Below are 24,492 nucleotides of genomic sequence, written 5' to 3'. Positions count from 1 at the left end.
GAATGCATTTTTTATTTTACGGTGCCTGGTGGTTTAAATTACATGAGAAGGAACTCCTTAACAACTGAATGAACATTGGCTTAGAAGGATACTTGGCAGCCTTTGTAATGAAGCATGAAAAGGAAGCTGAAGAGGTCTCAAGTGACAAGCTAGCTTAGAAGAAAGTTTGTACAGAGGCCTTTACCTTGAATGTCTTCTAAGCGCGAGAACATTAAGTTATGTGCAGTTCACAAAATGCTGCCAAATAGGAATACAGTCAGACCATTGTTCCATCTAGCTCAGTACTGCCTACACTGATTGGCAACAGCTCTCCAAGATTTAAGGCAGGGATCTCTCTCAGTCCTATCCGGAGATGCCAGGGACTGAACTTGGAACCTTATGCTTTCAAGACTGATGCTCTACCACTGAGCTACAGCTCTTCTGACAGTCTGCTTCATTTACTGTCACAAGAAACAAAATTCTCTTAAATTTAATTCTCTTACATCTCCTGCCTGAGGGGGTTGAGGAGAGAATGTTCTTCAGAAAAGAGAGAACCACCCAACTGTAAGATCGACTTTGTATATTATTTATTCACACACAACCCCCCCCCAAACAACAATATGAGGAATGCTAGATGCAATGATAAAATACAATATGCTTTTAAATATATAAGGAGATGCAGCTTAAGAGGCTAGTGTAGAGGAACAACACATGCAGTTGCCAAATATCGACACAAAATGGTTCTAAATGCAGTAACAAAATACAATGCATGTTGAAAGACAGAACAAAAAAATGACTAAACAGCCTGTTACAGATAAACAACACTTTCAGTTGCCAAAGGCATTTCAACCACATGGCCTTCTTCACTGGCACATAGTGAGAGTGAAATTAACTGCTTCAGAGTGGTGTTTGACACCCGAGGATGTATATATTTTAGGACCTGCCTATTCTTGCAACTGTAATGTATTATTATTATTAAATTTCTGTTCCCTACCCTGAGACTTTATGGTGAAGGGTGGTTAAGATATGATACATCAGCATCATCAGGCCCACGTACCAGGTGTTCCCCATGCCTGGTACAATGGCATTATGGCTTTAGCAGCTTTATTTTCAATCCTTTTCCTAATGATCCCTAAAATGGAATTCACCTTTTGCACAGCTGCTGTTCACTGGGTTAACATGGAAGTATCCACTGTCCCTGCGAGGTCTCATTCCTGGTCGGTCATTACCATTGGCTTTTTGGTGAAATTTACCCTTGCTTGCACTGAACTGCATTTGTGATTTTCTTGTCCATTCATCCAAAGGGTGAGTTCCCTTTGGACCTCCACACAATATGTTTCTGTTTTAACCAACTGGAACAATGTGGTATCATCAGCAAACATAGCCAGGTCACTGCTCACCCCTAACTCTAGATCATTTATGAATTAGTTAAAAAGCACAGGCGCCACAGAGGAATGGCTCCTCCATAGGAATGGCTGAACGTGCAGAGACACAACATTTTAAGTTGCGTGACCAGCCGCAGAGTCCCTGTCCCAGGAGCCTAGCTGACTAAAGGGAATAATGAATGGGGACAACAGCTGTAATGGGAGTCATTTTGGACTCACAGCTGTCCATGGAGGCACAGGTCAAATCTGTGTCCAGGGCAGCTGTTTACCAGCTCCATCTGGTACGTAGGCTGAGACCCTATCTGCCTGCGGACTGTCTCGCCAGAGTGGTGCATGCTCTGGTTATCTCCCGCTTGGACTACTGCAATGCACTCTACGTGGGGCTACCTTTGAAGGTGACGCGGAAACTACAACTAATCCAGAATGCGGCAGCTAGACTGGTGACTGGGAGAGGCCGCCGAGACCATATAACACCGGTCTTGAAAGACCTGCATTGGCTCCCAGTACGTTTCCGAGCACAATTCAAAGTGTTGGTGCTGACCTTTAAAGCCCTAAACAGCCTCGGTCCAGTATACCTGAAGGAGCGTCTCCACCCCCATCAGTCTGCCCGGACGCTGAGGTCCAGCGCCGAGGGCCTTCTGGCGGTTCCCTCACTGCGAGAAGCAAAGCTACAGGGAACCAGGCAGAGGGCCTTCTCGGTAGTGGCGCCCGCCCTGTGGAACACCCTTCCAGCAGATGTCAAAGCGATAAACAACTATCTGACATTCAGGAGACATCTTAAGGCAGCCCTGTTCAGGGAAGTTTTTAACGTGTGACATTTTACTGTATTTTTGGTTTTTATGGAAGCCGCCCAGAGTGGCTGGGGAGGCCCAGCCAGATGGGCGGGGTATAAATAATAAATTATTATTATTATTATTATTATTATTATTATTATTATTATTATTATTATTATTATTAAAAAGGCCACAACTTTATTGATTTTCAGATACAGTCATACCTCATGTTACGCTTGCTTCAGGTTGTGCGTTTTCAGGTTGCATCCCGCAGCGACCCGGAAGTACCGGAAAGGGTTACTTCTGGGTTTCGCCGCTCACACATGCGCATGCGTGCAAAATAACGCCACGTGCATACACAGAAGCGGCGAATCGTGACCTGCTGATGTGCAGTCGCGGGTTGCGTTCTTTTCAGGTTGTAAACGGGCCTCTGGAACGGATCCCGTTCACAACCAGAAGTACCACTATACAGATAAATCTTGGCATAGGCATTGGGTGTGTAGCCCTCTCAGCCCTCTGGTGGGGAACTGAGGCATGACAGGATTGGTTGGAAGGAAGGGTCCATCGCAAAACACATGTTTACGCAGGTGGGCTGACCCAAACACTGGCCCACTGGCAAAGCACTTCTGACTCTACAGAGACTTCCCCTCACAACCTCTTTAACGGGTACCCTGTAAACGCTGCTGCTGGTAGGGGAGTGGGTCACCACTCTAACTCCCCTGGTCAGAAAATAGACTAAAGGTGGGCCGCAACTACTGCTCACTGCAGAAAAGGGACAAGTGGCCATTATGGTATCTGGTGCAGCAGCTCCCCCTATTGAACTTTGAGGATATTTTATAAATTCTTCTAAGCTTAAATAACATTTGATGGAAGTGTCTGCTTCCTCTAGTTATAAGCGTAGCTCTAGGTTTAAGTATGATATACAGCCAGACTTACTGCATGTGCAAACAACATACCTTTGGGTTATTTACTGCCCAGTCAATTTATTCAGTTAATCTTTACTGCACGCAAAAATGAGCTGCAGAGTTTCAGGTTCACATGAGTATTTGTCTACCGACAGCTGCCCTTTTGAAAAACCAGGACCATATTTTTTTTTGGTAATGAAATGTTTATAGTCTTTCACTCAACTTTCTCTTAAATCTTCCAGTCTATTAATTTCTTCTGGAGCTGTAAGCATTACTGAAACACAGTATTGTGGTTTTAGGAGAAACACTGTAGTGGTTCTTTAGCTTAAGAAAAATATAGTTGTGCCTTTTTTTATTTTTTACTTTGCAGATTTTGTTCATATTATTTGATTAGGCTTCTTCATTGCCCATGCTGGCCCTATTAATATAAGAGATGGTTTCCCCCCAAATTAGGAGCACATAAACGTTTCCTCCTCCGATTTCCAAGAAGCAGCCTTTCTTAGTTTGATGGGTAGCTCAGTTGGTAAGGTATGAGACTCTTAGGTTCATGGGTTCGAGCCCCATGTTGGGCAAAGGATTCCTGCCTTGCAGAGCACTGGACTAATTGACTCTCATGATCCCTTCCAGCTCTACAGCTCTATTATTCTACATTGACAGCCAAAATTACCAAATCACGTTTACAATTACCAGGTGACCAGAGAGCAGTGGTAGGGAGCATTTGTCTTGCTTAAACAAAAGCTTTACTTATTATTATTATTATTATTATATTGGTTTTTACACATATTTTCCAGCATATCATCCTTTTAAATATCATTTCAAAATCTTTGGCTATCACAGCCTAAGACTTCCTTCAACCTCAACTGATGGTTTTGTAAAATCCTTTCTAATTATGCATTTTGTTACTACAGTTATTGCTATAAATTCAAATCTTAATACCCATTCTTAATTCTTTTCACAATAATTTATATATTACTCCTTACAAAACTTCTTTTAACCCTACAAGTGATGTCAATTGTTTACAGTTACTTTCCAAATACGTTGAAAGCTTCTTCCATTCCTTTAGGAAAGTCTGGTCCTGCTGGTTCTGAATTTTCACGGTTAATCTCACCATCTCAGCATAGTTCATCAATTTCTCTTGCCACTCTTCCTTCGTTGGCATTTCTTCTTGCTTCCATCTTTGGGCTAACAATATCCTTGCTTCAGTTATTGCACTTATTATTATTATTATTATTATTATTATTATTATTATTATTTATTATATTTGTATACCGCCCTCAGGGCTGTTCACAGGATAAAAACACACCTTTCACATGGGTGGCACCGCCAAGGAATTTAGATATAGACTGTACATTTGTTTTAAATATTGAACAATCACCTTTGTGCCAAAGAAGCCCCAAACCCCTAAAATGATACAGATACAGCTAAGAGAAAGAGAACGCCAAGGAATAAAAATGTGTCCAAAAGGCTACAACATAGTATCACCATTTTCAATTTTAAATACCCAAGAAATCTGAAAATTTTTATCTGCACTTCGGATTGTGTCATAGTTGAAGTTTAGATTGTGCTGTGATCTGTGGTTTCCTGATACCACATGTGGACGGTATTGTTTAGTGGCTGGGAACTTACAGGCACATGCAAGGCTGAACACCTTGACCCTAGTCGGTGCTTTTTTTCTGGGGGTACACAGGGGTACGGATACCCCTAAACATTTTTTTTATTTAACAAAGCACTGAACCTAGTGAGATGAGAGCATTTTCATGAAGAAGAGAGATGAATTTGAAGTAGGTACTGACATTTGAAAGTTATTGTAGTGTATCTTAATGAAACAGTACAGCATGTAGCAGACTTTTTAATTTATCAATACATTTCCACCCCACCTTTCCTCCATGATGTAACACAGCATCTATAAGAGTTTTTGACGGATCTCTCATCCAGCAATATCGAAAGCAACCTGATGGCCAGAAACAATTACAGTATAGAAATCTTTATGGAATAATGCAAAACATCAAAACTATCAAACGAAAGTCTCTGAAAGTCCTTGAATAAGTCACTGTACCAGACATTACCCGGCGGAAATCAAGCTTGTAAAGCTTTGTATCATCTGCAAATGTCCAATTCTGATATCCAACTCTGAACTCTGCTGAACAGTGTTTCCAGATAGCAACTCCTGTTTTGTTCAGTTCTCCATCAACCAATTTCTTTAATCTATAAAGAAAATGGGCAGGATGCACATCTGCCACATTTTTTGCAACACAGGGGTTTGTTTGTTTACTCATTGTTGATCTCTCATCCTGACATGGACCACACCCAGGCCTGCTTAGCTTGAGCAAGATTGTTCCATCATGTGCCTTCTGAGCATGCCCTTTGCAAAAAGCTAGATGATCAACTTTTTGACCTTTGAAGCTCACAAGGGAATTGGGCCATCCCAAAATTTTCTTAATTCAACCCACATAAACCTGCTTGGTAGTTAAAAGAAATTTATGGCTTATAACTTGATACATTAGTTCAGAATAATGCCAGTTGATTGGAATGATGGCATTTTCTTACAATTAACATTTAAACGGCATCCTGTAGTATTTTGAGATATGTCAAAATATGATGAAGATGCCATAGCATTTGAATGCAATTGAGAATTTGGGCAGCTATTTTCTGCACCATTGAGTCCATGAGCAAATTTATGTAGTGCATATGCATTAACTGGGGATTCGTCAGCTGCCACTGGAAACTTGTAAAAGTATGTTAGGCGTGTTATTATTCAAGCTATGGGCTTGCAGTGTTGCAATGGATTTTTAGCAGAGCTTTCCACAATTAAAAGGAAAAAGAAAAAGAAAAACCTATATTCAAACTCTTTCCACGGATAATTGATTATAATAAGTAAATGGTTATGCATTTAAAAAGTCCCTGGATTTCATTGGCATCAGTAATATGTAAATGCCTGGCACCAACAGAAGCTTCCCTTCTGGGGTTAATGCCAGCTTTGGTGGATGAGAGATTATTTTATTTTTATTTGGACTGTGATGAGGAAAAGGTAGTTCTTTCAATGCATGGAGAGATTCATGTCACACCTACCCATAGCAAACAAGTAACAGATTGAGTCAATCCAGCCTTGAGAGTAGACGTGGTCCATGCGGCAAGGTGGTGGGTTGGGGAAGTCTACCCACCATCCTCATCTCATGGAGAAGCTGCCATTTAGCTAAGGCAGAATGGAACAGCACACGTTATTTATCTTTCCCTCTCTATCCCCTTCCAAAACTGTACTATACTCCTTCTCCCTCAGTTACACTGAACTTACAGAAGCAGCATGACTGGGGACCTTTTGCCTCAATGGTCCCTGCAGCAAACAAATCCGATTTGTTACAGGCCGTCCACAATAAGAATTTTAATGATTCACTGCAATAGCCCTCTGGGGTACACGAAGACAAAAGAGAATGAAAAGAGCAGCTCAAGGAAAGTGGAACAAATTGCAGAAGAGTGTAAGGCAGTGTGCCCTGTGGTGAGAGAAGGAAGGCATCCATGGGCTCTAGAGTTAGATATCTCTGGTTAAAGATGATCCCACCATTTTATTTATTTATTTGACATTTCTATGCCATTTAATTGTTTTCATTTCTAAGCAGCGTACATAAAAGCAAGTCCCAGAACATGGGGCACAAAAACAATGGCACATAACACCAAGGGCTACATTAACATGCCAGCTGAAATAAGAGAGTCTTTTTAGTTTTGCACTTTCCGTTTATGAAAATGAGAGCCTAACATAGATACCCAAATTAGAAAGTCAGAACGCTGTGTTCCAGAGCACCACCTTTCCACAATGACCCTGAGCAATGAACTGAGTGCCAAATGTAACAACAACGTAAGGTGCTGTCCCTTCATTTTATCAGGGCCAAACTTCGCAAAACAGTTCTGCCCTTGAATGCTGGCTCTCCCTCAAAAAATGCTCCAGCCCCATCTCCAGTTTGAATAAGAACGCTAGCATGGTCATTGAACACAGCAGAGAAACTGAACTACTGTATAGGCTCAGATTCAGTAAAGGCCAAATAATTTTTTTATCCTGATATGAAATACATGTATAAATATGAACCCCTCTCAACCAATCACTTGCATGTTGATGAACTAATGCAAAGGGCAGGTTTCATAGCTGGTAGATCTGTGTTCCAATACCTGCAAGGTGTTCAAAGAGGTGCAAGGGACCCATAATTTTTAAAAAAACTATTCTCTGTAGTCTTTATCATTATCCATCCCCCTTTCTTTGCAGGCATAGATTGTTAAGCTATGAAGAGCTAATGCTACACAAAAATAAACATTTCAAAATGTCACGGTATGTTTATGTGGTGGTGTTATTGAGCAATAGAAAGAGAATTCCCCACCCATCCAGTGCAATAAGAATGAGTGCCAGACAAACATTTTCAGCTCTCTCATTTAGGTAGGTACAGTATGCCAGAACTACCTAGTGTTCTGCTTTGCAGGTTCAGAAAGGTTTCATCATAATACGCCATAGCTTGATTTTGTGGAAATGTTTGCTTTCCAAGTTGTTCTTGGTCATTATCATCCCTTTCTTGGCGTTGTGAAACTGTTTGATTTCCAGATTGACTAAAGCAGATGGCAGTGCAATCCTACAAACTGTGTAGTTATGGTTATGGAAACATTTGCGCTTCTGAAAATTCTGGATGTCATCTTTAAGACCCTTCAGATTAAGGAGACTGTCATTATGTATTGATGCTTTGCTGAGTAGCACCCGTGATTGAAATCCACCCCCTGTAGCCATGGCATCCTTCTTGTTAGATTGATTAAGCTTTACACAGCTGGGAAGGATTACTCTCTTAATATACATAAGTAAACATTGTCTTCATCATAATGGAAAGGTTAACATTGGCACGGCTTATTTGCTCTTGCAAATTTAAAGCTGTCCGCAGCACCAGTTACCTACTTAACAGATGTCGTCCACTGTTAGCCAGAATCAAAAAGGTTTGGCTCCTGTTTTTGCCAAGTACTATCACCAAGAGCATGTGTTCACAGCAAATCAAAACATAAAATTCCCACCAAGGATTGAGGGTGCAGGAGACATAAAGGTAAAGGTAAAGGTAAAGGAACCGCTGACCATTAGGTCCAGTCGCAGACAACTCTGAGGTTGTACGCTCATCTCACTCTATAGGTCGAGGGAGCCGGCGTTTGTCCACGGACAGCTTCTGGGTCATGTGGCCAGCATGACTAAGCCGCTTCTGGTGAACCAGAGCAGTGCACGGAAATGCTATTTACCTTCTTGCCACAGTGGTACCTATTTATCTACTTGCACTTTGATGTGCTTTCGAACTGCTAGGTTGGCAGGAGCTGGGACTGAACAATGGGAGCTCACCCCGTCGCAAGGATTCGAACCGCTGACCTTCTGATCGGCAAGCCCTAGGCTCTGTGGTTTAGATCACAGTGCCACCTGTGGCAGGAGACATAGTTTACCACTATGAGGTACTTTAAAAACAAATGTATATTTCAATAGAAGTAAATTCCATCTGCCATTTATGTGTAATGCAGGCATGGCAAAAATTTATTAGTATATAAATGTGTTTGCCAAGAAACCAACATATAGGCAACCTGGCATAAACTAGAAAATAACCACCTATAAAACCAATATATGATAAGTTGAAAGACATAATCAGACTATCCATAGAACATCAATTATTGAGCCGTATAGAAATATGGCAGATGAAAGAGAGAACATTCCTTATTTGATTCCCCCCCCTCCCTTATACAAGGCGTTTTTAAAAATAAAAAAGATGAGTAAGTAGTTAGAACCCAGATGGGAGCAACCTGAAAACTACTTTAACATCCTAAAGTGCCTTAACGGATTCATTAATATGCATTATCAATTAAATAAATGTTCTTATATGCAAAGTATTATTTAAAACACTTGCTACTCTGCACAATGAAATAAGTGCAGTTCAAAATAGTCAGCAGTTTATGTTAATGAAGCCCCATAGGACAGTTGGGAATGATAAACAACTGAATCAGCAACAGTTCAGAACATCCCACCATGCAGACTGCAGATTCAAGTCCCCAACTCTGGCTTTTCCAGGATTGCTGGTTCAGAAGGAATGGGAAGACTACAAAGAATCAATGCAGAGGAAGAACTTTATAGAGAAATGTAACTTATTTTGGGTGCAGTAAGTTGCCAAAGGGGAAGAAGGAGAAGGGCACAAGGAGAAGGGGACGACAGAGGATGAGATGGTTGGACAGTGTTCTCGAAGCTACCAGCATGAGTTTGACCAAACTGTGGGAGGCAGTGGAAGACAGGAGTGCCTGGCGTGCTCTGGTCCAAGGGGTCACGAAGAGTCGGACACGACTAAACGACTAAACAACAACAAGTTACCAAATTTGAATATGCAGACAAGAATTTAGATGAGTATTGTCCTTGTTTAAATTTTGTGCTGCAGCCTATTAAAAAGGGGAGAGAAACTGTTCCTAGTGAGCAAAGGACCATTATCACTTCAGTACATCACTTTTGCAAGACAACTTTGTATCCAGTGCATGAATGTACCTCTTTGACCTGCTTGTGCTAAAATGGGTGAAATGCAGCTTTGCATAACCCCATCCATGCTTGGCTCTTTAACTGACACTTAATGGAATGGCACTCCATCAGAGTCTTCCTAATGGCATCCACAACATCATTTAACACATAGCAATTGTGTGGCCTTTGATCCAGAGCTGTGAAGAGTTGCTGACCCAGAATGGATTCATGCAAAATTTCTACATAAATGGGTGAGTGGCCTCTTTAGAGATGTCAGACTGAAGATGTTGCTCCTCATTATCACCTTCTTTTTTGTGTGAATTCGTAATAAGAAGGCTGAGCTAAACTGTGTCCTCACCAGCAACTCATTCTGAACAGCATCTCATGTTATAAGGAACAAGAGATTATGATGATTTGATGATGGACCAGCAATGTTGGCTTTGTCCTCTGGTCTGCTTCCAAGCTGACAAAGAGCTCCCTATTCCCTTCTGGCAGAACAATAACCAAAAGTTTTTCAGAGTCCTCCCCTTCTAATTGTTTGAAGTAGGGTGCTAAAAGACAGCGAGGGAATACTCTACTTGACCAAGCCCCACCCGCACTATACATTTAAAGCAGTATCATACCACTTTAAACAATCATGGCTTCTCCCAAAGAATCATGGGAGCTGTATTTTGCTAAGGGTCCTGAGAGCTTTTAGGAAACTCCTATTCTCTTCACAGAGTTACAATTCTCAGAGTAGTTGAATGGCCAATCCCTCTTCCCAAGGATTTTTTTATGAGTAAAAATTCCTATCCTACCCCGTAAACCAGTAGGCTATTGAAAGTCTCAAGGGAAGCCTCTAAAACTGGGAGGAAAAAGGCCAGGTGGGATGATGGACAACCCTTGTCCTGTCACCCTACCCCTCCTCAAGATCCTGCCAGGCTCCACAGGATCCAGGGCACCATGAGATCTCACAGGTAGATCTTGCTTCCTCCAGTCACCTGTGGTGGTCGTCCCACAAGTAAGCTGACAGCTTTAACCAGGCCTGCTGGTCTATAAGTTTCTGCAAATGAGATGGCCCCTAGAGAAGGAATGCTGCATAAGTCCTCCCCAGCAGATTCCGATTACTGGGCAGAACAAGATAGAGGGAGGCACTCCTTCAGGTTACACGCTACAAGTCTTCAGAACAGCCACCACAAATTTGTGAATGCCATAGAAAACCAACACGCCTTACAAAACGGGTGCCAGTGTGGGCTAGTATTTTCACCAGTTGCTGTAACTATTCTGCAGTTCTGAATTCAAAACGATTGGACTCAATGGCGTTCTTTTCACTTATTACAATAGACTTTGGATTAAATCCCTAGAGCCTTCAAAGCCACTAATCGTGTTTCCTTTAAAATGAAAGCTGTTCTGTTTCCCAGGGGACTTTTAGATGCTAATTGCACTATTTTTAGATTCTCCTGTTGTACAACACACTGGCATATTCAAATGTTGTTTGCCCATTCCAAATGCCCATTTATTTATTTCAAAAATGACTGAATTCAAAGTCCTGTTTTTTCCAGATTTTCTTCGCCTTTTACACCATCTCATTCTATGCTCCTCAACATTTTCTCCCCTTGAGAATCCATGGCATGTCCCTTTCCTGATATTCCTTCATTCCATCTGTCTCCTTTTCATTGCGGTGTCTGTTATCCTCTCTCACAACTTTACTCCATTTCTCTTTTGCTTCTGTGTTCTTTTGACTGCTCAGATTCATGTGCAGGCTTTCAATCACCACGTTTGATGATTTACCAAACCTATATTTCTCAGCTTGTATTTTTCTTTTCTGAGCAATCCTGTACCTCTCTCTGACATTTTCTCTTCAACACTGTATTATTTGAGTCCAAAGGACTTGACCTTGTATGGTGGGGGTAGCTAACCATTTTCTGTCTGAGTGCCACATTCAAGGTTAGCCAGCTCTTTGAGGGCCACATCATGCCAGTGGTGATGATGGCCAAAGTTGATGTACATGTGCAGCATACTCGCCACACATGAAGACTACAAACATACAGCACACACCCTCACCACATGGGCAAGCACACAGCCATCCTTCTCCCCATTCTCACACACAACACACACACCCCTCTAACACACATACAGGAAGAGAACACACATGTGCCCATCATCACACTTACCTGAAAGAAGAGGTTTAAATCTTCTCCTATCCCAGAACTGTGATGGGAAGAAATAAGGGCTCTAGCAGGCCATTTCATAGAATTATAGAATCATAGAATTGTAGAGCTGGAGGGAGCCCCAGGGGTTATCTACTCCAACCCCCTGCAATGCAGAAGCCATCGTACCTCTGCTTGAAAACCTCTAAGGAAGTAGAGTCCACCACCTCCCGAGGAATACCATACCACTGTTGAGTAACTCTTACTGTCAGAAAGTTCTTGAGGTTTAGCTAGAATCTCCTTTCTTGTAACTTGAATCCATTGGTTCAAATCCTAGCCTCTGTAGCAGGATTAAATAAGCTTTCTCCACCTTCCATGTGGAAGTCCTTTAGATATTAAAATATGGCTATCATATCTCCTCTCAGTCTCCTCTTATCCAGGCTAAACATACCCAACTCCCTCAACCATTCCTCATAAGGCTTGGTTTCCAGGCTCTTTATAATCCTGGTTGCCCTTCTCTGCTCTTGTTCCATCTTGTCTATATCCTTCTTAAATTGTGATGCCCAGAACTGGACACAAGACTCCAGGAGTGGTCAGGCTTAGCAGGCCTGATCCAGCCTATAGGCCGTGGATTGGCTGCCTCTGTTGTAGGGGAACCTGGGGGGCAGCGATTGCTAGAGGAGATATATACACAGTGGGCAGGTTGCTAGGCTGGCGAAGTACCATCGCTAAAGAGAGCTAGTAACCACAGAGTAATCCCTCAGTGGAATAGGGGCTTTTGTGAAGGCAGACTTAAGAGCTTTTGATTAGAAAAATAAAATAAGTTCCGGATGAAGGGAGAAACAAGCTAATACTGAGATTTATTAATATGTGCACTGGGCTGGTCTTGCATTAGCAGCACAATGGATTAGAGTGCCTTTGCTGTCATCTAAATGCTATTATGAATATTTTAATTACTGAATGACTGATACACTGCTATTGGTGTGTGTGTACTTTACAGCATATAACAGGACAGCTTCTTGCCTTGAGAAGCTTACTATCTAAAATTTGACATTTACCTACTTGTTTGTTTCTAGAAGTATTTCTGCACTGCCATATCATAAAAGCCAAACAGGTTTATGGGGGGTGGGATTGTATTTTTTTGTAATGTTTTGGAACATCAAGATCAATGATAATGCCCAACCTTATGCTGCTTTTAACTTGCTGTAACAGTATTTCTTTATGCTTTTTATCTTTGGCACATTTTGTTTAATAATTAAAATAAAATAGGGTGGTGTACAAAGTTAAAACATAAAACACCCTTCAAAAAATAAAAGTACGGATAACTATCAAAGTGACTAATCAAAATCAAAATTAAAACAACTACAAAGGCCTGCCAGCATGACAATGTATTCAAGAGATGCCTGAAAGTAAAAAATGAGAATGGCTTATGAATCCCTGTGGGAAGAATACTCCACAGTATGGGAGCAGAGACACTAAATGCCGAACTTTTGGTTGAGGCCAGTTGGGTCTCTGTGACATGGAAGACATCTCACCGCTCCTGGAATATAGGCAAAAAACAAAGAGAGGGGAGATGAGGTGGTAGGAATAAAAAGGGAAGCAACACTCAAATATTTCATTTATGCATGCTTATCCTTACCTTGTTTGTCAATAAGAATTTCATTAGTTAAAGTAGTTTTCATGCCATGGAGAAGGCATGAAAGAGAGAAGGCATCACACATTACAGATTCCCTATGTGCTTCTCATATAGGCTGCCAATGCTATCAACAAAGGAGGGGGGTTAATCACTCGTGCTACTCTTCATACAATGTAATATATTCCTCTGTGAGGAAGATTTAGCAGACAAGGCAATCCTAATTTTCAATATTCTGGAGTGCGGGGGGGGGGGGGTTAGCTTGCTTGTTCTTTCTTGTTCACTTCTAGAAGCCATGAAAGGCAGGCTGGCTGCTGGCAATGGCCCTTTTCAAGGTTTTAATTTGAGGAAACGCGGCCAATGAAAAAGCTGAAGAACACAATGCTACGCAGATTTCAAAAATCTTCAGTTTTCGATAAAGGTTCTGAGAGCGTATATTCATGCTGACATTAGAGATCAAAAGATGACTGAAATGTGTAGGTGTAATGGAGGAAAAACTTCATTTCCCCCCGACTTTTATATTTAATAGCTGATTTATAATCCCCATTTTTGTGTGAGCCAGCAAAATTACATTAGGTGGTTTTTCCATCAATGTTGGTGTTTTGTTTGAAAATGGAATAAAATGGTTATGAGAGTAGATTTACCCCTCAGCTTCCATTCTATGACAGGACAAGAACATATTGTCCTGGTTTAAATTTTGTGCTGCTGCCTACTGGAAAAGAAAGGCAGTCCGTTTTCATTTAATTTTTTTAAAAAAATCATATTGGAAATAACCTTAGAATCTAAAAAACAAAATATAACAAATACAAATAAGAAGGAAAGAGCACAATGCAATATAAACAGTAGGGGGAACAATAGGTACTTGTCAAAGATTAAAAACATTTTCTTTTTTGCTTGTTTGCACGCATTCAAGAAGAGTCTGGCAAAAACAACAGCTTACAATTAGGCTGCATTGAAGTTTGATAGTTCAAGGATCCTTAAAGTTTCCAAAGACTAGCATATCTTGCTGGAACTATCTGAGTATTATTTATATGTTTTACATAAATAGATAGAAACTTTATTTGCATTAGCCACTAGTCAGATTTAAATTTTATATGTAAAATATCTATCTATCTATCTATCTATCTATCTATCTATCTATCTATCTATCTATCATCTATCTCTATCATGTTTTACATATAAAATTTAAATTTTCCTCATTGGTAAAAAAAGAGAAGTATTTCTTCACTTTCCCCCAACTTAATCTTAATTTTTGGTTTTTTGTGTTAAAAAGAAAAGTGTTCTCAGTGGGGAAAAGACCATTATGTTCTTCAGTGCAAGACAGTTTTGCATCCATAGCAGAAGAGTCCCTTTCCCACCTGCCTTTGCTAGAAGGGATATAAAATGCAGCTCTGCATAATCCAATCCATGCTTGGCTCTTTAACTAGCACTTAATTGAGTGACACCCCATCAGCCCCTTCCTAATGGCATCAGTAGCATAGCAATTGTATGGCCTTTGATTCAGAGCTGAACATGGTTTCTCTGATACTGGAAGTAATTTATAGCCATCATGACCATCTCCACGCTTCTGTCTCTACAGTAATGTATTATGAAACTAAAATCACACACACACACCCTTTTGTAAAGCAAGTCTTAAAAAAAATAAACGTTACTGTTAAACAGCTATTAAATGTGATGTGTGGAAGGATGAAAATGCAGGAAATGGTTTCCTTCAGCATTTGAGCTGAATGGGCAACTTCTCAGGTGTGCATGATGGAGCAGAAACACCACTCACAATTTCCAAGATGGGTCAATGCCTCAAACATCTCTGGGACAAACAGAACCCTTTATTTTCTGTGTGAAATGCCATACAATTGCATAGCCCTCAATTGCCAGCATTTAATATGCCAGATATCATGGCTTCTGAAGGGAGCATGATCTAGTGAATCGGTTCACAACACAAAACTACATATAAAAAACACAAAATAGGGACTTCCGGGTTAGCGCCATCGGCAATGGCGGAGTTCCTCTGACCGGGAGGAACCCGCTCCGTGAAAATCGGGTCTTGCCGCTGCGGCGAAGGCGGAGACCCTTCAAAAATCCCAGGCGGAGGAAGCCTGGGAACGTGGGATTCGGCTGACACCAGGAGCGCCTCCCCTACTCGCGGGGAAACCCTTTTTCGGGGATCCGAAGCGACGTGGGGTGAGCAGCGCGGTGTTTTGAATCGACTGCTACTTTTATGGAGTGAAGCCGCACAGCCGTTGCCGGAGAGCGCTGACTTTTTCCTGTGGACAATTGGACTCTAAACAAGTACCCGTGAGTAAACCGGAAAATTGGATTAAGAAACATTTTAATTTGGCACTGAAGCGGGAAGGCTCTAAACAGGAAGTCCGCCTCTCATTTTTGTAAATAGATTGAAGCAAAAATTTGCAAGCTAAAGTCTGGAAAGTCGTATATAAAGGACTAAATTTCCTTCAGTTATAACCATCAAAAACCCTCTTGGAAGCAGGAGAAAAGGGGGGGGGGATTTTGATTGTTCAAGCCTGCAGGAAAGAGAGAGTAAAGAAAGATAAATTTCCACTGTCTCAAACCTTGGAACGGGGTGTCAGAGACAGAAATATTTGGGGAAGTTGGTTAACTATGAATGGAACGTCTTTTGACAGATAGTTAAAAAGAGAAACAAATTGATTCCAATGTTGCCTTTTGCACTCAAAAGATACAAAATATTTGAAAAACGAAAGTAACTTTTTGTTGTTGTTGTTGGACCTGCTTACAAAAGATGGATACAAATAGAAATTGTCTCCTCTAGAGGGAGCTTGTTAAATTGTTGCTGGAACCGATCTGGGGATTTCACAGCTTCGAGATTAGGATCGTGAGAAGACTCTGACCTTGTATAAAAATGTGTGAGTTGTGGGGGCTTTTAATTTTGGAGGGTCTTTGAAACATGCATTTAAATACTTTCTGGACTACAGTGCTGACTGTGGGGAATGGGACTGTGGGGAATGGGCTGATCTGCTGAGGGGAGATGGAGATATGTTTGGGTTGGAGTCTCCCCGAGACCTATTCCTCAATGAGAAAGAAGAAGATCTGCAGAAGGGACATGGAAGAGACTTAAGAGCCTCAGACACAAGAGCACCAGGTTGATGGACTAGATGGAATGGACAGTAAGGACTGACATAACCCGTGACCAGGAAGAAGAGACGTTGGATGAAGATTGGAAGAAAGTTTTTTTTTAAAAAAAATTATTTTGAGAATTAGCGTAAAATTAATGAGTATTAGGAAAATGTTGGAGTGAAACTATTTGGCTTTAGTAGAAATGATATAAGGAGTTATGTATAAATAAGTATTAAGTTTTAAGCTTTAAGGTATTTTATGGTAAGATAAGGTTAAAATAGATTAAGGTAAATTGAATGACAGAACATAGTGAAAGATAGCAGGATTTGCTGAGTGAATTAATATGTTAGATCATTAAGATAAATTAAACAAAAATTGAGAAAGATGGAAAGAATTTGCTGAAATAATTAACTAAACTAGAATACAAAAAGGGAGGTGTGAATAGGTCGATGAAACAAGCAAATGAAAGATAAAGAAATGGAATATTGGATGTGTGTTTTTATTGTTGTATTGGTTTTTATGTTTTTATATTCTTTTTTTATGTATTGTAATGTATGTCGTGTTGAATTTTTTGCTGTTTTCTTTTCTCCTTTTTTGTAATTTTTTAATTTCTAATAAATATCATTTTATATATATATATATATATATATATATATATATATATATATATATAACACAAAATACATAATAAAAACAAAGACAACCCAGTAATCCCTCGTTCCACAACATATTTTAAAAGAGCTTTGGATGTCAATCAGCCAAAGGTCTTGTTAAAGAGGAACGTTTTCACCTGGCTTCCAGCCGAACCTCCATGGATCCTGCAAATGGGGAGCCATTGAGGAAAAGGCCCATTTTCATGTTTCCACCCTCCAGACCTCTTATGGAGGAGGCACACAAAGGAGGGACTTAGAGGATGATCTTGGTGTCTGGGTAGATTCATATGGAGAGAGGCGGTCCTTGAGGTATTGCAGTCCTGCCATTTGCTGCCTAGGGGAGGAGACCAGCAGCGGCTCCTTTGTCAAGAGGCTACTGGAGAGGAAGCACTGGGGTATGCTGCCAAGGAGGTGGCAGAACCAGCTTCCAAGGAGTGTGCTACAGCCGTCACTGCCATTGCAACAGTGGCAGCGGGCAATGCATTCCTTGGAGGCCAATTTGCTTCCTCTGTGGATCCTGCTGCTGAGTAAATAAGGTGCCCCAATAAATAAGGTGCCTCTTTGTCCTATGTTGATAATGTTGCTCTTTTGTTGTTGTTTAGTCGTTTAGTCATGTCCGACTCTTCGTGACCCCATGGACCAGAGCACGCCAGGCACTTCTGTCTTCCACTGCCTCCCGCAGTTTGGTCAAAAATGTTGCTCTAGGATCCTAGTAAATCTCCCCCCTCCACCATGAACTCTTCACAGTTTCTCCCTCCCATGGAAATATGAAATTCTAGTCCTGATTGCACTAAACAAGATACTATATTATTTCAGCTCCCTTGTGAATTGGTTTGACTTCTCTAAAGCCACGTGGCCTCCCCATTTTCCATTCTTATGCACCTTCGAGTGTCCTGTGTCATAGCACCAAAGTCCCTGAGCTAATGCATAATCAGATAAACAGTTTAATATAGTGACTGCAATAACTTTGTCCTGTTTCATTAAATACAGTCCACTAGTGCATTGAAATCAGCCAGCCCTTTTCCCAGAACGCTACCCAGGCTTCAGATATTAACAAGGTTACTGTACTTAAGCATCATTAGCTTAACTGTGTCAACGCAGCTAACAACATATCACTCAAACACGTATGAAGGAGTGTATTATTAGTGGTCCCATTAATTAAGCATGCCAATTTGTTGATAATTAACTCGAGAAATTTATGGCTTTCGAAAAACAATTACAGTAGCTGATATAAACACATTAGGTAATGATAGCAGTGCCAAGTTTAATTGCTTCCAAGAAGAATGGCTGATATTAACACCACAATCACCACTATTCATGTTTGATAGCGGTATGTAAATGTGGCAATTATTAGTTTTAGGTTTCAACTTTTGAAAGTCTATTTATTGCATATGATTAATTTATAATAAAAAATGTGAGAACACACCATTTTCTTGCTCTGAGAGAAAGGCTTTGCAACACTTGCATGTGCAAGAGCTTCTCAAGACTGGATAAGGAGACATTTTCCCGAAAATCCCACCATGGTTAAGTAAAAAAAGGAGCAGCTTGGATTTATCACCATTAAGCACATTTGGACATTATTTTGCACTTAGAAACGGGGTGAGGAATTATTCCTTTGAAGTATTCCCAGCTCTTAAAAAGAAGCAAAGGGAGTCTTTGGAGAACGGGGCAGGCAGGGTTGTGAGAGTGGCTGAATATGAACATGGAGGATTGAATATTATGGGGAAATGTTCATTAAATCGGCCTCATTTTTTATCACAAAGCCAGCAGGAATGTTACCTTTTATTGCTTTAATATAATGAAGCTCGGTATTTCTGGAGAGACTGTTACTGACCATGGTACGTCGTTTGGAAAATGAATGCATTTCCCTAAGTAAAGTACTTTGAAGCAAACCTTGTTTTTAATAAGCATTCTTGAAAGCTGTAGCCTTGGCAGTGCTTTTGCCTGTTATGAGTCAAGCGATTACTTGTTTTCTTTTTTCCTTTACCTGTTAAAGATAAAATGGAAACAGGAAACAAATAGATTGCAATTTACCAAATATTAAAAGAGGGGTTTTTTTTAAAAGGAAGAGGACTGTGAGATTTGAAGAAGGGAAACTCAGGGAGCAAAAGATACATGAGCAGTGCTTTTGTTCAGGGAGTATGCAAGGGTACGCAGTACCAGCACCTCTTTTTGTTAAAAAGTGTGGCATTTACTGTAATAACTTCTTTAAAAAAATATTTTTATTGATGCATTTTCCAGTACATATTTACATACAATTATCATCCCATCAAAGTATTTTTTGGGCTTCCCAACCTAACCTTCTTTGACATCCTACATCATTTTCTTTGTTTTGCTACATCTCCTTTTATTCTTCCATCCTATTTTCACTCCTTCAGTTCGCTTATTCTTTCTACAGATTATCATAAATTTATCCCCGCTTGAAGGTTTACCTTAATACCATATTTTTTTCTAATATTCTCCAAAACAATCCCACTCACTTCTCATACTATAACAACTTCATGGTAAGTACCGGCACTTATTTTTCTAGAAAAAAAGCACTGTGCATGAATGTGAATTTGACCATCAAAAGACATGTACAAAGATAACATATCCTCTGTTTTTTGCAGTGGTGCACTGCTGTGATCACTGTACAATAGATTATGTCACTATAGCAGTTCTAAGACTATATGCAGTGGTGCCCTGATGAGTCCTAAGATAAAGTTGAGCTGAAATTTCTCAGGGGGCAGTTTGTTTCTGAGAAAACCCTCTGAGATTATCCTTTCCTTACTACCACTCCTGAAAAAGAATGACACTTTGTTCAGCAATTCCTCTTAAGATTCTCAACCATCTTTTGGCAGTTGCTACCACTTCCTCCCTTCATAAAATTCCAGAATTACACTAGGTCCAATAGAGGAAGGAAAATGGTGACCAAATTGCTAACACAGTTACTGATTCTGGCACTTGCAGCAACAGCATGTAAAAAAAAACCAACAACTGTGGCAGGGAGAAGGGGAAGCTGGGCTAAAGCCATTGCAAATGCCTCATTCCTGACATACTGTTGAAGAATTTCTCCTTATGAGGAATGGTTGAAAGTGCTGGGCATGTTTAGCCTGGCAAAGAGGAGACTGAGAGGAGATATGATAGCCATCTTCAAATATCTCAAGGGCTGCCACATGGAGGAGGGAGCAACTTTGTTTTCTCCTTTTCCGGAGGGTACATATGACTACCATGCAACTACTCAGAAATAAATGGTACTGGGTTCAGTGTGCCTTACTCCCAGGTAAATAAGTATAGGATTGCAGCCTTATAAACTGAGTGTGTTCCTCGAAAAAGAAGCCTTGTGAACCATGTCAGTCCAGAAACCCTTTAGTTATTCATGATCTCCCTCACCCCCTGCTTTCTATTTTATAGGAAGCTATTTCAATTTATCTTGTTGGAATATGGGATTATCAAAGACAGCTTTGTAACGTTAAAAGGGAATTTTATCTGCCTATATTAAGCCGTTGGCTTAATTTGCAATCTTTGAATTCAAGGAAGAAAAAGCTATGAACTATGGAATTATATGAGTCTATATTGTGTCAAAAGGCATTTCTTTACTACTGTCACAACAAAGGTTTTGGTGAAACTGCTTCTGTTTTTTGTACTTTAAACCAAACTTTTCACTACTTTCTCTCTCTTTGGTTCACATGAGGAATATTCCGCTGTTGTTGTTTTTTACAAGCAGAGATTAAAAAAAAAAGAAAACCACAATGTGGGCTTTTTCTCTGCCATTAAAGCTTTACATATTTAAATCACTTTTTACTGCAAGTCACTTGGGGGAAAAAGTCATATAGCCTGTTGTTTTTATGGTCAGTTTCATAGCATGACAAATAGGCTGTCATGAAGCCATACACTTCTCACTGCAAATGATTTTAATTACAGGAAATTGTGCAGGCAATGGGTGGAAGGAGGGTAGAAGATGTAGATGCTTGTAGGTCTCAAAAACCGTGTAGCTGGATCTAGCAAAGTCTTTTAGAAATCAGAATTAACTCCAATTAGCATGGGTTTTTTGCTAATGTAGTCCTATGCAAATAGCCAATCATATGTGGCTACCACTGTGTCTGGCGATAGTTGATGTTACAAAAAACTCAAAACAACCCAAGAAATTGAGAAAAATATTTTGGCTTTAGGAGTTACATTCAATGAGTGTACAATCTGTGTACCTGTGCACACATTAGTTGAGGTGGGCAGAAATAGTTGTACACTCCTTCACACAAACACTTGTACCTGTGTAGAGACAGCTTTTACGTGCGCTTAGTGTAACATGTGAACAAGTCTATCATTTCTATTTAGCTTATAGCAAGGCGAGGACAGGTAGAGTAGTAATAACTCTTCTTTCTGGATCCGAGGAGCTCCAAAGAGAGTCCCTGGGGGCAGTCAATCATTCTCTTTCTCCCACCTGTCTGTAGATTTTTCTTCAGTTTGTTAATCTTTCATACAGGACGATGAGTCGAATTTAAGTGGCACCGGTGATATTTATGTGGATTTGCTTTAAAGCCTTGATGCTTTGAACATTGTGTAATTAACAGGCCTTTACTGTTGACCCTAGTGGGTCCTTGGAAACACTGATGCTGGCAAAGTTAATTGAAACAAATATTTCATTACCAAATTAATTCTATTACTCGCAGCCTGCACTGCTGGGAGCCTCTGTGCTCCAAGGTGATTTGAAGAAGGGCTCTTATTTTTTATAGTGCTCCTGTATTACATTTGATTTCTTTCCCCTCGCCCTGCACAAGAGCTGGCGGGGGGGGGGGGGAGAATAACAACTGACACCTTAATGTACTTGATGATCAATGCCAGTATAAGACCAGTGCTAAGGCTATCCTGTTTTGGAACAAAGTCAGGAAGTTGGAAGCTAAGAATGATGCCTTGCGATTTTGTGCAAATTGTGCTTGCTTATGACCAGCCCTCCATTCCCCACCCCACACTTTTTCTTGCTCTTACAGGGCCAAATCCAGATGATGGAGGATGGGGTGCTTGGAACCAGAAAAAGTCTACATTGACCTGGTCCTGTAGTACTTTATGGAGCACAATAACCATAATGTGTTGCATGGGGAATCTTCCTGGAAGTTGACCTGTTTGTTGATTACATCCATTGCTGGCAGGATGTTAAAGAGTGGGAGGGGACCCTCTTCTAGCATACTTCGCCATGTCTGTCTGGCAACCCACAGGGGATGGGTTGTTGTTTTTTGCAGCACTGCAGTAAGACTAAAGGACATGATACTTTATTATTCTGCATTTGGACCCGAAAGATAAATAGCAAGAAACTGACACCACAGCAAATTAGGAGACTACAAAGAAGAAAGGAGATGAAGTGCATTATCAGACCAGGCTCAAAGTTTGATAAGGTAGGGTGGATTAGACATAAACTACTTTACGGTGCAATCTTATACATTCTTGTCTGAGGAGGTGGGGAGAAGTCCTGCTGAACTCAGTGGGGCTTACTTCTGAGCAGACATGCATAAGGCTGCGCTATCAGTCTCTGGCCTGTGAATTAGATGAGAAAATGACCGAGCGATCCATCCATATGACTGGAGTGTTGATAGCCTGATGGCAAAGTCAAGATAAATGTGTAACATTATTTAGACCGACAAATGCAGTTTGTCACTGTAAAACAGATCAATGGTTTCCAAAATTAAAACATTCTATATCTGTCATACATTCTTATCAAGCGTTTTCATGAGTGTCAGGTGAGAGGCAAAGATGATGCACAATCAAACACAGATCCAGGACTGGAGAAGTGTTAAGTCTCTCTGAACATTGCACTGATTTCTGTTTGGATTTTTAACTTTGGTAAAAGAGAGTACCATCTCAGTCAGTGCTGCCATTTTAAGATTTACCACCACTGCAGCTCCATACAGTTAATTTTACGGGGGAAGAGTTGCAGAGGCTCAGATCTGTCTAGAAACAACACTGATTTGGAAGAACTTTCTCATAATCCTTGATGTGTTAAGACTGACTGTAGATACTCAGTGCATGGTCAGGTAAAAGTACTCTGAACATGCTCGGAGACACTGTAAACTATTTTATTTAACATGTTGGAGCCCAGACATTGAAAAGAGGTGCCAGGGCTGAGCCATAAAACAAATTAATCTCTGGTTTTATTCCTCCAATCTGTATTTTTTTATAACATCACTATGGTTGCACAAGGAGCAGTGATTGTTTTCTTCAGTCTTTGTTTGTCCCTAATAGGTGGCATGCTTGCAGCGAGAAGTCAAACACAGCTTCCCTCCTGAGAATGATCAGAGTAAGCACGGAGAAGAAAAGCCTGTGGCAGACCAGTGCTCTAATGCTGTACTTCTTATTCTTTCAATACCTCTGCCAAAACCTAGGAAGCCATTTATGTGGGCCTCAGAGAAACAGCACAAATCGCTCCTTGGCATGGTTGCTACAGGCACCTATGCCTACCACCTTCAAAAATCATCATGTAGCCAGATGTAGTTGTTTTTATCATGAACTCCTAATTGGAGGGTTACGCTTTCTGCACCCCCCCCGCATCTTGTGGGTAAATGTGAGGTGGGGGTAAACACAGAGAAGGAGTGGAGAGATAGATTGTTACTAGGGATACAAACAGGCAGTGAAAGGCAGTAAAGGAGAATGGAGAAGGTATTTGACTCCCCCCCACTTCCCAAAAAAAACCTTCATATGGGTAAAGTTTCATCTTGGCCAGAGCCATCTTTGCCATTAGGCAGACTGAGGTGGCTGCCAGAGGCGTCAAAAGCCCCCAATGGGGCAGAAAACCCATTGGTGCAGAAGTGGCACTGGTATAGGCCAAAATCATGTGAGATCTTGCAGAACATGCAAGATCTCATGGAAATCAGGTGAGATTTCACCCACAATTGGCACCAATGCAGGGCAAGCGGAGAAGTGTTGGTTGAGGCAGCCACAGCAGGGAAGGGAAGAGCAAGGTGGCACTTCCTGTTTTACCTCAAGTCGCAAAATGGGATGTGCCACCGCTTCAGAACCACCCTTTTTGGAACAATAGCACCCACAGGTGGTTACCAGCACCCAAGAGTAATTTCACAGTGGGTTCAGTCTTTGTCCTGCAAAGGCACGGCCTAGAGGTATTTCTCATCCTCTGCTTTCTCTACAGTTGCTGTTCTGGCCCTCGGCCCACATCCATTTCTCCTACCTGTCTCTGCTTATTTTTACATTCACACCACAGGCAGCCATAAATACTAGGGTGGCAAACACATTGCGTTATCTGGCTGAAATAGCTGCCTCGGCCATTTCCCCTCCCAGATATGAATAATATCCCTGTGACTTAATTCGAGCAACACTGCTATGTCCTCTACTGCCCTGGAAGTCACAAAACTACCCAAAGGACAGTACAATGCTGACGGTGTGTGGGAAGTCTGTGTATAAAATAATATTCATTCCATACAATTGCTCACCTGAACATTATTTTCTGGCTTCACTTGGTAC

The 24,492-nt window shown here is 40.8% G+C and overlaps 1 long non-coding RNA gene across 3 annotated transcripts in view; it reads left to right on the top strand.

Moving 5' to 3' along the window:
* Nucleotides 1-22,020: 22,020 nt before the first annotated feature.
* Nucleotides 22,021-24,492, top strand: part of LOC308583926 — a 67,000-nt gene continuing 64,528 nt past the window's right edge. For 2 of the 3 annotated variants that reach the window (XR_014006491.1, XR_014006492.1), the window contains exons 1-2: nt 22,021-22,415; nt 23,260-23,314. This is a non-coding gene — a long non-coding RNA (uncharacterized lncRNA). The remainder of the gene's footprint in view (nt 22,416-23,259; nt 23,315-24,492) is intronic. The other variant, XR_014006490.1, reaches the window with a different exon arrangement.

Source organism: Podarcis bocagei, assembly GCF_964188305.1.
Source record: "Podarcis bocagei genome assembly, chromosome: 1".
NCBI classification, from domain to species: domain Eukaryota; kingdom Metazoa; phylum Chordata; class Lepidosauria; order Squamata; family Lacertidae; genus Podarcis; species Podarcis bocagei.
The sequence above is the reverse complement of the archived record's forward strand: the minus strand, read 5'-3'. Positions and strand labels throughout refer to the sequence as shown.